The sequence below is a fragment of the Macadamia integrifolia genome, chromosome 8 (assembly GCF_013358625.1).
Source record: "Macadamia integrifolia cultivar HAES 741 chromosome 8, SCU_Mint_v3, whole genome shotgun sequence".
NCBI classification, from domain to species: Eukaryota; Viridiplantae; Streptophyta; class Magnoliopsida; order Proteales; family Proteaceae; genus Macadamia; species Macadamia integrifolia.
In genome coordinates, this window is record NC_056564.1 from 29,324,617 (window position 1) to 29,340,306 (window position 15,690).

Sequence of the window (15,690 nt, forward strand, 5' to 3'; positions counted from 1 at the left end):
TCTTGTAAACACCCTTTGATATGATGAATCTAAGGTTTAATAGATGATTTATGTGTTGATCTTGAAGGATTTGAAGAGATATTGACAAGGTAGAAGGAGCATTGTGAGTTGGAAGTGATTTGGAGGGTTTGAAGTCATTCTTGAGCAAAGAAGGTAAGATGGTTCCCCTCACTTAAATCTAAGTTAGATCTAAGGAAGAACCATCCTATAGGACTTTAAAGGTGTGAGGAATGGGTTGAGAAAAGCCCCATTTGGGTCCCCAAGGAATGGAGGAAGATGAGAAGAAACTGGGGTTTTTCCGCCAAAACCGGCGGGTACAACCGGTGGGTCCCTACCCACCTGAGACACCCACCCGAGAGGGCCAGGGGGTCCCTGGCCAAACCGGCGGGTTCCCGGTCCACCGGCGGGTCCCTACCCGCCGGTCCCAAACCGGCGGGTTGGACCGGTGGGTGGACAACCCACCTGAGTGACCCACCCGAGTGGACAGAATGTGATTCTTAGGTCCGATTGAGCCCAAATCGGACGTGGGACCTTCTTTCGACGTTCTAAACACGATTTTGACGTCGGATTTCATTAATTTTGATTCTAAATTGGTGAAGTGCTAACCCCGCTCAATTTTGTTAGGTTCACCAAAGCCTTCCCGATTCGCTCCGGATCTCACCCGTACTGAGCGGGACTCCTTATACGCTACAAGTAAGTGGAGAGAGAGGACGTTTGGCCTATTTCAAGGCATTTTTTTGGCATTCATATAACTACATCTAATTTAGTCATGTCATCATGAATATGCTATATAGATTAGTCATTTCACTCATTGATGTGCATATATGCTATGTTTACTTTTCAAATGCAAATTGAATGTGATGTTATATGTTGAATGTGTACATCATGTTGCATAATGCATTGATAGACTAGATGCCGTGGTCGGCTTGGAAACGAATGCATTGGTGGCCCGTGGTATGGGACACGGAGGCACTATGCAGTCGTACTGCATATAGGAGCATGCGGTATTAGGATTCTCACCATCCCGTGCTACGACCCTTTCCAACAGGGGTTAAGGTGTTGGGTTGCCATTTGGGGGGAAGCAGGGGTCGCGGTTGTCAGACACTGTGGCGGTTAGGCATTATGTCCGGTGAGTCATGTAGGACAGCCGGCAACCCCGGTGGTACATTCAAGAGGGCCAATCGTACTGCTTTTAATTGCTGGAGTCAGCACTGTTATTTCATTTATTTACATTTCTGTTGAGAGCCGGTGGACGGCATTGTCTTTATTTTTCCGAGTACTCACGGTGGGCCTTCTCCAACAGCCCTATGGGCGTATCGCGGGAGGGAGTTTGCGGCTCGTACCCGGAGTATACGCGCACTGTGGTTGTAGTAGCACTAAAACCAAAGACTTAGTAATGTTGATTAGGTGTATGTGATTTAAAATGACTTGCATGGCATGTAGAGCATATGATGTGTTGTGATTGTGTGGACTGTTGTGCGTGGTCCACCTCTCTACTTACTGAGCTAGTGAGCTCATTCCACGTATACACCCCTTTTTAGATGATTTTGCAGGTCATGCATCTGAGGAGCTTGGGGTGGGTCCCGCAGTCGAGTTTCCTGATGAGGACTGGTGGACCCCTGATGAGTTTGAGCACGGCGTAGACTGCGCGTGTGAGAGCTGTGTTGCGGGGCAGCGGTTCTGAGGCCGAGTTGAGCTCCAGCCTTGATACCGATGCCGGGCTGCGTACTCTGATGTTTTTGATAATTTCCTGTATATAATTGATATTCAAACTTTATTCTTTTTGTGTATATATATCATGCCTTTGGGCCCAAATGTATATAATTATGGTATCGCCATTTGGGTATCAGGTATATGGGAATTATTACAGGTAAAACTTAGTCTTCCGCTGATTTGATGAGTTGATTTTAGTGTGTGTATGCTGTGGTGGAATACAGTGTCTGATGATCCTGGCAGGTTTGGGTTAACCTGTGTTAACTCGGTCACCGCTCCGGTTCAGTGCGAACGGGGAGTGACAAACGGTGGTATCAGAGCGTGATGCTCTGCTCCGCTCACAGCATACCATTAGGATCCCGTAGATTCTATAATAGGAAAATGGGGTTGGGCAAATATAAAAGCTTTAAAGATTAAAAGTTAAAGAAAGGAAGTATAAAAAAATTGAGTTATATTATAAGTTGCATTCATGGCATGCGTGAGTGTAGATAAAAGGTAATTAGGTTGGTACTATAACCTATAAAGTGCTATTTCGACGAAATTTCGGTAGCATAACGGCGTAAAGTGGGATTTCCAAAAATTTTACACAAAACCTGATAAACAACAGATAATAATATAACAAAGAGCATAGATAGAAAGATCACATCACCACAAAACCACACAGGAATTCCACATATGAAAACATTATAATAGTCCAATATCCAAAGATGTTTCATTCCATAAATGAAAATCAAGTTACATTGCAATTACAAGGAATGAGCTAAATAAATACACAATGTCTACAAAAAGGAGAGAAAAATGGATAAACAGCTAGTGTGGGCAAGCCAACCCCTCACTGGTCGTCGTCATCGTCGTCGATGATCACCAAGTTCGCTGGAGGCCTGGAGTTAAAGTCGAAGCGGTGATCGTAATAATCTAACCTCGTGTTCACCAATCGTACCTCCCTCCGAAGTCGGCCATAATCTGCTGAGATGGCGGTGGCCCTGGTGTCCAAGTCCTGACCCAGCCTACGGAAGGAATCCTCCAAGGTGATCTGCCGGGAGGCAATCTCGTCCAGCCGCCTCAGTATCTGGATCTGGCCATCCTGTAAGGCCCGCATGGAGGCTGTCCTGTCCTCATAGTCGTAGTCACCACTCCCAGGTGGTGGGGCTCCATATGGTGGGGCTGCAGCTCTGGAAGAACTAGGGCCCGTACCTCTCGACTCCTGAGGCACCTCCTCAGGGATACTGCCGCCCATCAGATCCGCCTCCTCGTCCTGAGGAACGTAGTCCTCGTCCTCCTCACTGGACTCCTCCTCCATGAGGACATCCTCTACAGGGGCAGCCCTCCTACCACTACCTCTCCGAGCTCCCGATCTCGGAGGTGAATCCATGAGGGTGTGGAGACCCATCTTCAAGAGGTTGCTCCGATCGAACCTATCGGCCGGAGTCTTCCCCTCCTCTCCGCTCAGATCCACCCTGAAGAACTCGAAGATCCTGGTGAGGACCCTGCCGTAGGGGAATCCTCCGTCCTCTGGGTGGGAAGCATGGTGCTCCATCGCTCTGAGGATGATATAGGGAAGGCACAAGTGCTCCCTGCCTCCCTCGGCGGCTGTGAAAATACAAAATGCTATGAAGGCCGTCATGAAACCTACCTGGTTCCGATGACCTCCCCTGGGGAGCAGGTTGAACTGGATCAGCCGGGCGAAGAGACGGACCTCAGGGAAGAAAGATGTCTCGGACTCCGGGCGACTGCTGCTGCCACAGATGGTCTCGTAGATGAAGTCCGGTGTCTCCATGCTCATGAACGGTCCCTGAGGCCTACTCCTGGGGGGACTGTAGTATCGGTGTCCCGCCGCCGATATGCCCAGAATGCTGGCCAGGGTGTCTACCGTCAGCTGGATATCCACTCCCCTCACCAGGCTGCTGACAGTGAGTTCCCCGTACTGATACGACACCTCGAGGTTGCAATAAAACCGACGGACGAGCTGATCGTAGCACGGTCGGTCCACCTGAAGAATAGTGTCCCAGCCCAATGCTGAGAACCTCTCCTGAAGCTGGGCCTTGTGGAAGTCCTCGACTACCACGGTCTTTTCCATCAACACTGGCCCCTTCAGGAAGATAGGCCATTTGGCTGCGGCCTCGGCACTAGTGAAGTGCTCCTCATCGTAGTCTGAAGGGTCAGACTGAGCAGGTGCAGGTCTCCCTGTGCGATGAGCTGAAGTGCTGGTCTCCGCACTTTTCCGCTTAGAAGCGGTGGTCTTGCGTCGAACACCAGAGGAAGATGGTCCTCTGCCGGTGCGTGAAGACATCCTGACAATAAGTAAAGAAGTTGGGTTAGTACAGTAAGAAAAGACAGCAGCATTAAAGAAGGGGAAATTCAAAACCCAATTTCTGCAAAATGGGAACGGCAACGATCTAGGAAGGATAGAAAACTTATGACATGAAACATGGTGATGGCAACGCATGGAAACGTGCCAAAACAGTAAAATGACAGCAAAGGACAGCAAAAGCAATAGGCATGAGTGAAATGGGGGAATTCAAGTTCATTGAGCAAATTGCAATAGAATGGAGTGAAAGCTTGAAACCCTAGGTCTAGAATGAAATGCCATAGTAATGGGATGATAAAATTTCAAGAATATACCCCAAAAAGGACTATGAAACTCCATGAGCACAAGTATGGATGAAAGTCAAGGAAACCAATGCCAAAATAGGAATTTTCATGGGAAATACATGGGGTTGCAAGCATAATAGATGATTCAATGAAATCTAACTCATATCTAGCGTAAAACAAGCGGAATGCATTACAAAGGAGTCGTCAATTTGAGCAAAACAGTAAGGATTTAAGAAACCCCAAATTTGGGAACCTAGGGCATCAACTTGGGTTTCTCTCCAAATAAAGTGGGATGATTCCTATAAACTACAAATGAGCACAATGGAATCATCACAAACACATGATAATACTTTTCTATGGTGGAAAATAGAGAAAGAAAGCCTAGAAAGCAAATCCTAATCAAGCATTTCACCCAAATTTGAAATTCTGGGAAAAAGGAGAAGAAGAAGAACATACTTGGATGAAGACGAGTTGACTCTTCACTAAAGCACCGTGTGGATGAGTGGAATCGCGAGTATGAGTGCCGAGTAGACCCCCAAAATCGTCCAAGATGGAAAGGAAGAAAGAGAGGGGAGAGAGTGAGAGTGATAGGCGATGCAGGGCCTTTCTGGCCCTGTTCGCCTTTTAATTCGGGAATGACCGGCGGGTTCAGACCGGCGGGTCCCTACCCGCCGGTGACACCCGCCGGTTTGGGTGTTGGGACAGTCGGGTCAGACCGGCGGGTCCCTACCCGCCGGTTCATCCCACCGGTTAGGGCAGAGGAAAAAAAAAAAATTTTTTTTTCTTTCCTCTTTGCCTTTTCCCTTCTCTTCTCCTATTGTGATTTTATTGGTTTTATGGTGGAAATTAGTCCTCTGATCAATGGGCTATGGTCGAGTGGGACCATTAGCATGCATGATGTGGACTTCGCCCGTATCTTGGAATTAAACTATGACTAATTACAGCCTATCATACACTACAACACCTCATATAATGGCATATGATTGTGTGCCTAAATCAGTTTATGGTGTTTAATCAATATGGTGTGTGATATGTTCCAGGTACAAGGATACGATGGTACGTACTAGATCCGGTAGTAATGCCCGAGGTACCTCGCGGGGTCCTCGTCGGGTCGGTCGACCACAAAATCCCAGAGGGGCCCGTTCTGTGGGGCATACCTCACCTCCACTACCTGCAGAGACCCATGGTCAGGGTGGGGCACATGGGGACCCACCTATGACTGCACTCCCAGACCCTCCACCGGTCATTACACCGGGAGATGTTGCTACAATAATTCAGCAGTCCCAACAAGCTTTCCAGCAACAAATGCTTCAGCAACAGCAAGCATTTATGACTGCCATCCAGCAACAGTTGGATCTTTCTCAACCGGGTCAACCTCCCCGGGTACCCACTCCGCAGGACCCACCTGTAGGGTCGGGAACGGGACCACCAGTGGGTACACCTCCAATCCCACCATTCGGTATTCCTCAGCATGGGATGCCTCATCCTTATGCCTACTATCCTGCCTATGCTCCTAACTTCCCGGCGACGAGCAACACGTCAAGGGTGGTAGAGTCGTTCAAGAGGAACTTACCACCGGTATTCTCTAAGGTGGGGAGTGATCCTCTAGAACCGGATCAATGGATCCAAGAATTGGAGAAGATATTTGAGGTGCTTGAGTGCACGGATGCCCAGAAGCTCATTTGTGCTGGGTTACAACTCAAGAAAGAGGCAAATTCTTGGTGGCAAGCTTCCAAGCCTATATTAATGGCTGCTCATCCAGAACCTACTTGGGAGCAGTTTAAGGAGTTGTTCTTGGACAACCACTATCCGCGCAGTTTCAGGGATCGGAAAGAGACGGAGTTCATGGCCTTAACTCAAGGAGGTAAAACTGTCCTTGAATATCAGCAACAATTTGAAAGTTTGTTCCATTTCGCCCCAAGGCATATGCGAACAGCTGAAGAGAAGGCAGCAAGGTTCCTAAAAGGCCTAAAAGCATCTATTGGGTCGGTGCTTGAAGTCTTGGATTTGACCGAATATGGCCAGATTGTACAGAAGGCCAAAACAATGGAAGATAAGCAAAAGGGTGAACAGTCCCTCACTCCTGGACTGTGGAAGAGATCAAATCCATTCCCAGATGTGGGAAATTCCTCCAAGGCATACCGTGGATCATATAGTTCGGGGCCTATGTATAGGCAGCCCTATAGGCCATCTGGCTATCCTCCTAGGCCAGTTGGTGGTTCGGGTTCAACCTCTGTTCGCCCGAACACTAGTGTGGCTCCTACAGCTCCAAGGCCACCTCGACCTTCATCTGCATCGGGTCAAGTGCAGAGGGGCCCCGCTCCAGTTCCGACGTCTCAGATTCGTTGCTTCAACTGCCATTCCTATGGGCATTATGCGAAAGACTGTCGGTCCCGACCAGCCTTGCCCTCCAGTCAGCCCTCTGCTTACCGACCTCCCTTGCCTCGAGGCAATCAACCGCAGGGAAGGATGTATGCCCTATCAGCCGAGGAAGCTGAGGCTAGTACAGAAGTTGTAGCAGGTACATTTTAAATTAAGAAGTTCATTATGATTAATGTTGATGACCTGCTGAAATTAATATACACCGTTATATTAGGTATCCTACCCATATCGGGCATACCAGCCTATGTTTTATTTGATTCAGGAGCTACTCATTCATTCGCATCTAAGAGATTTGTAGGGAAGCTTGGGATGTCACCCAGGATCCTAGACCAGGGAATGATTGTTAGTATGCCTACTGGTAAGATTGCACAGCTGAAGGAAGTGTATGGACCGTGCCCGGTGGAGATTAGTGGGAAGAACTTTGATGCGCAACTCATTAAGTTCAATATGCAGAATTTTGATGCTATATTGGGTATGGATTGGCTGTCGGCTCACCGAGCTAATGTGATCTGTGCGGAAAGGCTGATTAAGGTAACAGATGACGAAGGGAAAGAGTGGGTATACCGAGCAGATACCATGAAAAGAGTGCGGAAGGTTCTGGTCTCCGCTCTTCAAGCGGTAAAGTTACTAGAAAGTGGATGTCAGGGTTACATAGCCTCGGTACTCGATGTTGATGCAAGAGTTACACCTCTAGAAGAAGTAAAGGTGGTTAAAGAGTTTCCCGATGTTTTCCCAGATGATCTGATGCATTTACCACCTGACAGAGAGTTGGAGTTTGCCATAGACTTGACTCCTGGAGCAGCTCCAGTATCTAAGGCTCCATATAGGATGGCACCAGCTGAATTGAAGGAGTTGCAGATGCAATTGCAAGAACTATTAGAAAAGGGGTTTATTCGCCCAAGTGTTTCACCTTGGGGTGCCCCGGTGTTGTTTGTCAAGAAGAAGGATGGTAGTCTGCGTATGTGCATAGATTACCGGGAGTTGAATAAGCTAACCATTAAGAACCGGTATCCATTGCCACGCATCGATGATTTATTTGATCAGTTGCAGGGAGCCAGAGTATTTTCAAAGATAGACCTTCGGTCCGGCTATTATCAGCTCAAGATAAAGAGTAGTGATATACCCAAAACAGCATTTAGGACTCGATACGGACATTATGAGTTCCTAGTGTTGTCATTCGGGTTAACCAATGCGCCGGCAGCATTTATGGATCTAATGAATCGAGTATTCCAGGATGTGCTCGACAAATGGGTAATTGTTTTTATTGACGATATCTTGATCTACTCCAAGACCGAAGAGGAGCACACTCAACACTTGAGAATGGTGTTACAGAGATTGAGAGATCAACAGTTGTTTGCCAAGTACAGTAAGTGTGAATTCTGGCTTGAACAAGTTGGATTCCTGGGGCACGTAGTGTCTAAAGCTGGAATCGAAGTAGATCCTGCTAAGGTAAAAGCAGTAGTGGAATGGGAAAGTCCCAAGAATGTTACTGAAATTAGAAGCTTCCTGGGTTTGGCTGGATATTACCGGCGTTTCATCGAGAATTTTGCTCGGATCTCAGCACCAATGACCAAGTTGACGAAAAAGGGTGTGAAATTCGACTGGGCAGAGGAATGTGAGAAGAGCTTCCAGGAATTGAAAGAAAAGTTGGTGACTGCCCCGGTGCTGACTATTCCTGAAGGCACAGGTGAGATGACAGTTTATACCGATGCTTCCAAAGTTGGTTTGGGTTGTGTTCTCATGCAACGCGGTAAGGTAATAGCATATGCATCTCGACAACTAAAGGAATATGAGAAGAACTACCCTACTCATGACTTGGAACTAGCTGCAGTCATTTTTGCCCTTAAGATCTGGCGACACTATTTGTATGGGGAGAAGTGTGAGATATACAGTGATCACAAAAGCCTGAAATACTTCTTCACCCAGAAGGATTTGAATATGAGACAGAGAAGATGGCTTGAACTCATGAAGGATTATGACTGCGATATTCAGTATCATCCCGGCAAGGCTAATGTAGTGGCGGATGCATTGAGTCGGAAGACACAGACTGTGTCGCTTTCATGCTTAGCAGTAAGCTCACCACTTGTGCAAGAAGCGATGCTAATGGATGAAACCCTCTTATATGAAGGGGCAACCCTAGAGCTTGAACCTCAACCAGAAAACCTTAAATGGTTGACGGCATCCTTATCGGCTCTACAGGTGCATCCGGCAATTAGGCAAGAGGTGATAATGAAGCAACCTTTGGATCCTGAATTGCAGCGGATCAGAGTTAAGGTTCAAGACCAAACAATGAACGACCCAGATTTTGCTTTAGCCAGTGATGGGGCATTGATGTTTCGAGACAGATTGTGCGTACCCGATGATTTGGATATACAAGATAAGATAGTGAAAGAAGCACATAGCTCCGAGTACTCACTTCACCCAGGAAGTACCAAAATGTACAAAGACCTCAAACAGAGTTACTGGTGGCCAAGCATGAAAGTCACCATAGCTTTGTATGTGGCGACTTGTCTTACCTGTCAGAAGGTGAAAGCTGAGAGGCATCGACCTTATGGTACCCTTCAGCCACTCCCAGTACCAGAATGGAAGTGGGAAAGGATTACAATGGACTTCGTCACCGGACTACCAGGTACACCTAAGGGAATGGATGCGATATGGGTGATTGTGGATCGGCTTACCAAGACTGCTCACTTCATTCCTATCAAGACCAAGTTCTCCATGGCCAAGCTAGCACAACTTTACATGGACAACATAGTGCGTTTACATGGAGTGCCAGTGAGCATTGTTTCAGATAGGGACCCAAGGTTCACTTCCAGATTCTGGAAAAGCTTACAGCGTGCCTTGGGATCGCAGCTAAATTTGAGTACAGCTTTTCATCCACAGACGGACGGTCAGTCGGAGCGAACCATACAGATATTAGAAGACATGCTCAGGGCATGTGCAATGGAGATGAGTGGCAGCTGGGAAGAATATATACCTCTTATGGAGTTTGCATATAATAATAGTTACCAAGCTACAATTGGGATGGCTCCATATGAAGCGTTATATGGCAGAAAATGCAGAACTCCTTTGTATTGGGATGAGGTAGGTGAACGTCGAATGTTAGGACCGGAGATGATCCAGATGACTTGTGACAAAGTCGACGTTATTAGAGAACGGATTAAAGCAGCTCAGTCCCGTCAAAAGAGCTATGCAGACACCCGCAGGAAGGAGATTGAATTTCAGCCAGGAGAAAAGGTATTTCTCAAGATCTCTCCTACTAAAGGTTTGCAAAGGTTTCACAGAAAGGGAAAGTTGAGCCCAAGATACATGGGACCATTTGAGATCTTGTCCCGGGTTGGCTCAGTAGCCTACATGCTTGCTCTGCCACCTTCGCTTGGAAATGTTCACAATGTATTCCATATATCCATGCTGAAGAAGTACGTGCATGATCCATCTCATGTACTACCCGTGGAACCAGGGTACCTAGAAGCTGATATGACCTACACAGAACAGCCAGCTGAAATTTTGGACCGGAAGGTGAAAACCCTTCGCAACCGCTCCATTTCCTATGTAAAGGTGCGATGGGCTGGTCATTCACTTGAAGAAGCATCTTGGGAGGTAGAAGAAGAAATGCGAGCCAAATACCCTTATCTTTTTGATCAACCAGGTACGCAATTTCGAGGACGAAATTTTTCAGAAGGGGGGGGTAATGTAATATCCCACTTCTTAAACCCGGTCTGATTTCGCGGTTGAACCGGTTTAACCATGCAGGAACCGAGCCAGAGGATGTTAGAGCGAGTTCCTTATGGGCTATGATGGCACGGGTGACCTTAAACACCGGCTGGCCCGACAAGTCCGAGCCAGTGCCAGAAGAGACGGGAGTGCCCAAACCGTGTACGTGCACCTACCATAAGGCTATGTACGGATAAAACAGGTATTATATCCGTATTTTAAGGTATATACGTATGCTACATTGTATGCCTGGGGTAGGGTCCGAGCCGAGGTCCGAGCCCGGTCAAAATCCCAAGTTTTGACTCTTGGATGGGTATGTCAGGTGGGTACACCCACCCACCTGAGTGACCCATCCATCACTATTCACTTAAGTAGGAATAGTATATAAGCTTTATGACTTCTTTTCTTTCCATTTATTACCCTCGTACGTTTGGTGAGAAAAGTAAAGAGGAGAGAGAAAAAGAAAGGGAAGAAGAAAGGAAGAAGAAGAAAGGAAGGATTTCAGCGGCGCCGAAGCTCGATCTTGCCATTCCGGTGCCGGGAGAGTAATCTTCAACTCGAGATCTACAGTTGGAGGTAAGAAAAGCTGGGTTTTATGAACATTCACCATACCCACGCTTTAAACCCTTGATTCGAGTATGATTTCTTAAGATCTTGTAAACACCTCTTGGAATGATGGATCTAAGGTTTAATAGATGATTTATGTGTTGATCTTGAAGGATTTGAAGAGATATTGACAAGGTAGAAGGAGCATTGTGAGTTGGAAGTGATTTGGAGGGTTTGAAGTCATTCTTGAGCAAAGAAGGTAAGATGGTTCCCCTCACTTGAATCTAACTTAAATCTAAGCTAGAACCATCCTATAGGACTCTAAAGGTGTGAGGAATGGGTTGAGAAAAGCCCCATTTGGGTCCCCAAGGAATGGAGGAAGATGAGAAGAAACTGGGGTTTTTCCGCCAAAACCGGCGGGTACAACCGGTGGGTCCCTACCCACCTGAGACACCCACCCGAGAGGACCAGGGGGTCCCTGGCCAAACCGGCGGGTAGGACCGGCGGGTCCTACCGGCGGGTCCCTACCCGCCGGTCCCAAACCGGCGGGTTGGACCGGTGGGTGGACAACCCACCTGAGTGACCCACCCGAGTGGACAGAATTTGATTCTTAGGTCCGATTGAGCCCAAATCGGACGTGGGACCTTCTTTCGACGTTCTAAACACGATTTTGACGTCGGATTTCATTAATTTTGATTCTAAATTGGTGAAGTACTAACCCCGCTCAATTTTGTTAGGTTCACCAAAGCCTTCCCGATTCGCTCCGGATCTCACCCGTACCGAGCGGGAATCCTTGTGCGCTACAAGTAAGTGGAGAGAGGACGTTTGGCCTTGTTTCAAGGCATTTGTTTGGCATTCATATAACTATATCTAATTTAGTCATGTCATCATGAATATGCTATATAGATTAGTCATTTCACTCATTGATGTGCATATATGCTATGTTTACTTTTCAAATGCAAATTGAATGAGATGTTATATGTTGAATGTGTACATCATGTTGCATAATGCATTGATAGACTAGATGCCGTGGTCGGCTTGGAAACGAATGCATTGGTGGCCCGTGGTATGGGACACGGAGGCACTATGCAGTCGTACTGCATATAGGAGCATGCGGTATTAGGATTCTCACCATCCCGTGCTACGACCTTTCCCAACAGGGGTTGAGGTGTTGGGTTGCCATTTGGGGGGAAGCAGGGGTCGCGGTTGTCGGACACTGTGGCGGTTAGGCATTACGCCCGGCGAGTCGTGTAGGACAGCCGGCAACCCCGGTGGTATTTCAAGAGGGCCAATCGTACTGCTTTTAAATTGCTGGAGTCAGCACTGTCATTTAATTTATTTACATTTCTGTTGAGAGCCGGTGGACGGCATTGTCTTTATTTTTCCGAGTACTCACGGTGGGCCTTCTCCAACAGCCCTATGGGCGTATCGCGGGAGGGAGTTCGTGGCTCGTACCCGGAGTATACGCGCACTGTGGTTGTAGTAGCACTAAAACCAAAGACTTAGTAATGTTGATTAGGTGTATGTGATTTAAAATGACTTGCATGGCATGTAGAGCATATGATGTGTTGTGATTGTGTGGACTGTTGTGTGTGGTCCACCTCTCTACTTACTGAGCTAGTGAGCTCATTCCACGTATACACCCCTTTTTAGATGATTTTGCAGGTCATGCATCTGAGGAGCTTGGGGTGGGTCCCGCAGTCGAGTTTCTTGATGAGGACTGGTGGACCCCTGATGAGTTTGAGCACGGCGTAGACTGCGCGTGTGAGAGCTGTGTTGCGGGGCAGCGGTTCTGAGGCCGAGCTGAGCTCCAGCCTTGATACCGATGCCGGGCTGCGTACTCTGATGTTTTTGATAATTTCCTGTATATAATTGATATTCAAACTTTATTCTTTTTGTGTATATATATCATGCCTTTGGGCCCAAATGTATATAATTATGGTATCGCCATTTGGGTATCAGGTATATGGGAATTATTACAGGTAAAACTTAGTCTTCCGCTGAATTGATGAGTTGATTTTAGTGTGTGTATGCTGTGGTGGAATACAGTGTCTGATGATCCTGGCAGGTTTGGGTTAACCGGTGTTAACTCGGTCACCGCTCCGGTTCAGTGCGAACGGGGTGTGACAATAACTCTCTCTCCTAAATACCAGGCCTGGCCCCATGTACCCCTAAATAGGACTCGGTTCTTTGAAAAGTATCCAGCCCGAATAACTTCATCAAGGTCTGGGAACATAAGAGGTTGGAATGATCTTCCAAGTGACCTGCAAATTCAAGAAAAAGTAAGTACATCACAGGACAGAAGGAAATTTAATGACAAGCGTGGCTTACCTCTGTAAGACCATTCAGAAGAGAATGAGCAGCGGTCCCTAAAGGATGGCGCCGACCCTTGAGTACTCGGCTATCTTCCCATCTCGTGGCTATAGGAAAGGGCAATGCTTGAGGATCCTTTAGTATGGGAGCTATAATCTCCAGATGCTCATAGCACCAAGACTGATTTGAAAAATCAAAGTGAGAAAATGAAACCAAATGAAAATAAATGGGTACAAGGATGAGAGATTACCTAGTGAATGTAGCCCACTCCCTTGAGACATCGGTCTCTATATGATAATAGGTCCAGAGTCCATAGAAAATATGCATAAGCAACCCCAACCAATCCCAGGTGTCCATGTCCTAGATACTCTAGAAGAAGGCAGCCATGCGAATGTCCACCCCACCTCGGAGGTCACTAAAGAGACACTGACCCACAGTGAATAGAAGGAAAGAATGGGTCACTTGTGCAATGTTACCAGGATTTACCCCCAAGCCAGTCCTCCACCGACGTTCACTGATCTCACCGAGGTGGATATGTGTATGATCATCCTCGATATCTATGCCCTTCAAGTCCGTGAACTCCCTAGCTGTCAAAGTCTAGGGAAGGGTCAGGGGCCTCCCCCCAAATGGTATGCCTGTCAAGGCATAGAAGCACAGGGACGTGATGGTAATCTCACCAATAAGGAGATGGAAGGAGTGAGTACTCAAAAACCACTGCTCCATCAGGGCCCCTGGCAATGCTGAGCTAAACTTTCTAGTCTCTATGGAAGCCAGTCGACTCAAGTAAGATGAGTTAACTAACTCCTTCACTCTGCGGGGAAACATCTTGTACCATTCCCGAACTGTATTCGGATGGCCATATCTAGCCAAGGTCAGTGGTACTCCCGGATTACGCTTCTAGAATAAAAAATAAAAAATAAAAAAAATAAATAAATAAAAATTTTGAGAATCCAATTCCAAGGTGCCAATTAAAGGTTCTTACCACAAAATACCAAATTCAAAATTATTTCTTGTGGTAGATGAAAATTATATCACATGAAAGTGGAATGTAAAAATCAAAAGGAAGGTGAAATCCAAATCAAAATTTGTGTGGTAAATGAAAATTATATCACATGAAAAGGGAAAGGTAAAAGTCAAATCCATTTGTAGATAAAAATTATAGTCAAATTCAAAAAAGAAAAGGAAGTAAAATTTCAAAAGCAAAGAGCAAGATTACAAATAAAAAAGCGAAAATTCAAGACTCCAATCTCTTGGTTCAAATTTAAGAACCCCAATCAAGGGACAAGAGAGAAATCAAGAAAAAGCCCAATTTCATTGACCCGGCCCTAGGTAGCCCAATTTCATTGACCCGGTCCCAGGCCTAATTTCATTGAACCGGCCCCAAGTGGCCTAGTTTCATTGAACTGGCCCCAGGTGGCCTAATTGCATTGACCCGGCCCCAAATGGCCCAATTTCATTGAACCGGCCCCAGGTGGCCCAATTTTATTGACCTGACCCCAAATGGCCCAATTAAACCGACCTCAGGTGGCCTAATGTCTTTGAATTGGCTCTGAGTAGCCCAATCTCATTAATGAATTCCTTAGACTGGCACATGGAAGCCCAGCATAGGAAAAGACAAAGATCAAGTACTGATGTCTTTTGCAGGATTGGAAGAGCATCAAATTTCTTTCCTACAATCGGCAGCCCAGGTAAGTCTTAAAGTCTAAAGTAGTTAAAAGATATTACCTATAGCATTTTCAACTCCATCATTAATGAGAAAAATGATGGCAGTACATGCTCTGGGTGACAATATGTGATCGTTCTTTTCTTTGCCCTTTGATTGTCGGCATAGGCCTCAGCTAAAGAGGGGCATTCTATAGACACCCAATTTTGTCACCCTCCTCTGGCTATGATGAATTACGGATCTTGGACGTGACTTCTTGTTTTTGACCAACAAAGATGATAATTGATTAAGGAAATCCAACATCCCCCTACTCACCCAAAATCTCAAAAGTCCCGCACAAGAGGAAAGACGGCCCAATTATGAATTTTAATATACAAAGGAATCCAGTCAGATCGACCATACGGATGGATATTACTGGGAATCACAATTCCAACGATATATGGTACATCAAAATTGGACCGTCAGATCTCCCACAATCTTTCTTAGAAAATCACATTTTCGTATACGTGCAACCCTGCTTGCCCTATGCACGCTAGCCCCACGCGCAAGTCCCGCACATGCTAGCACCTGCCATCCAACCCCGTGTGGCCCCACATGCATGCCACCCACGCACGTATGTTATGCACATGCCTCGTGCACCCGCCAGCCTTTGTGGTGCGCATGCTGTGCGTACCCGCAACCTTCGCGCACCCCCTTTAGCCAGCCCCACACATGCCTGCCTACCTACTGCATGCACCCTGCCTACCCTCTGTTACGTGCCATGTTTA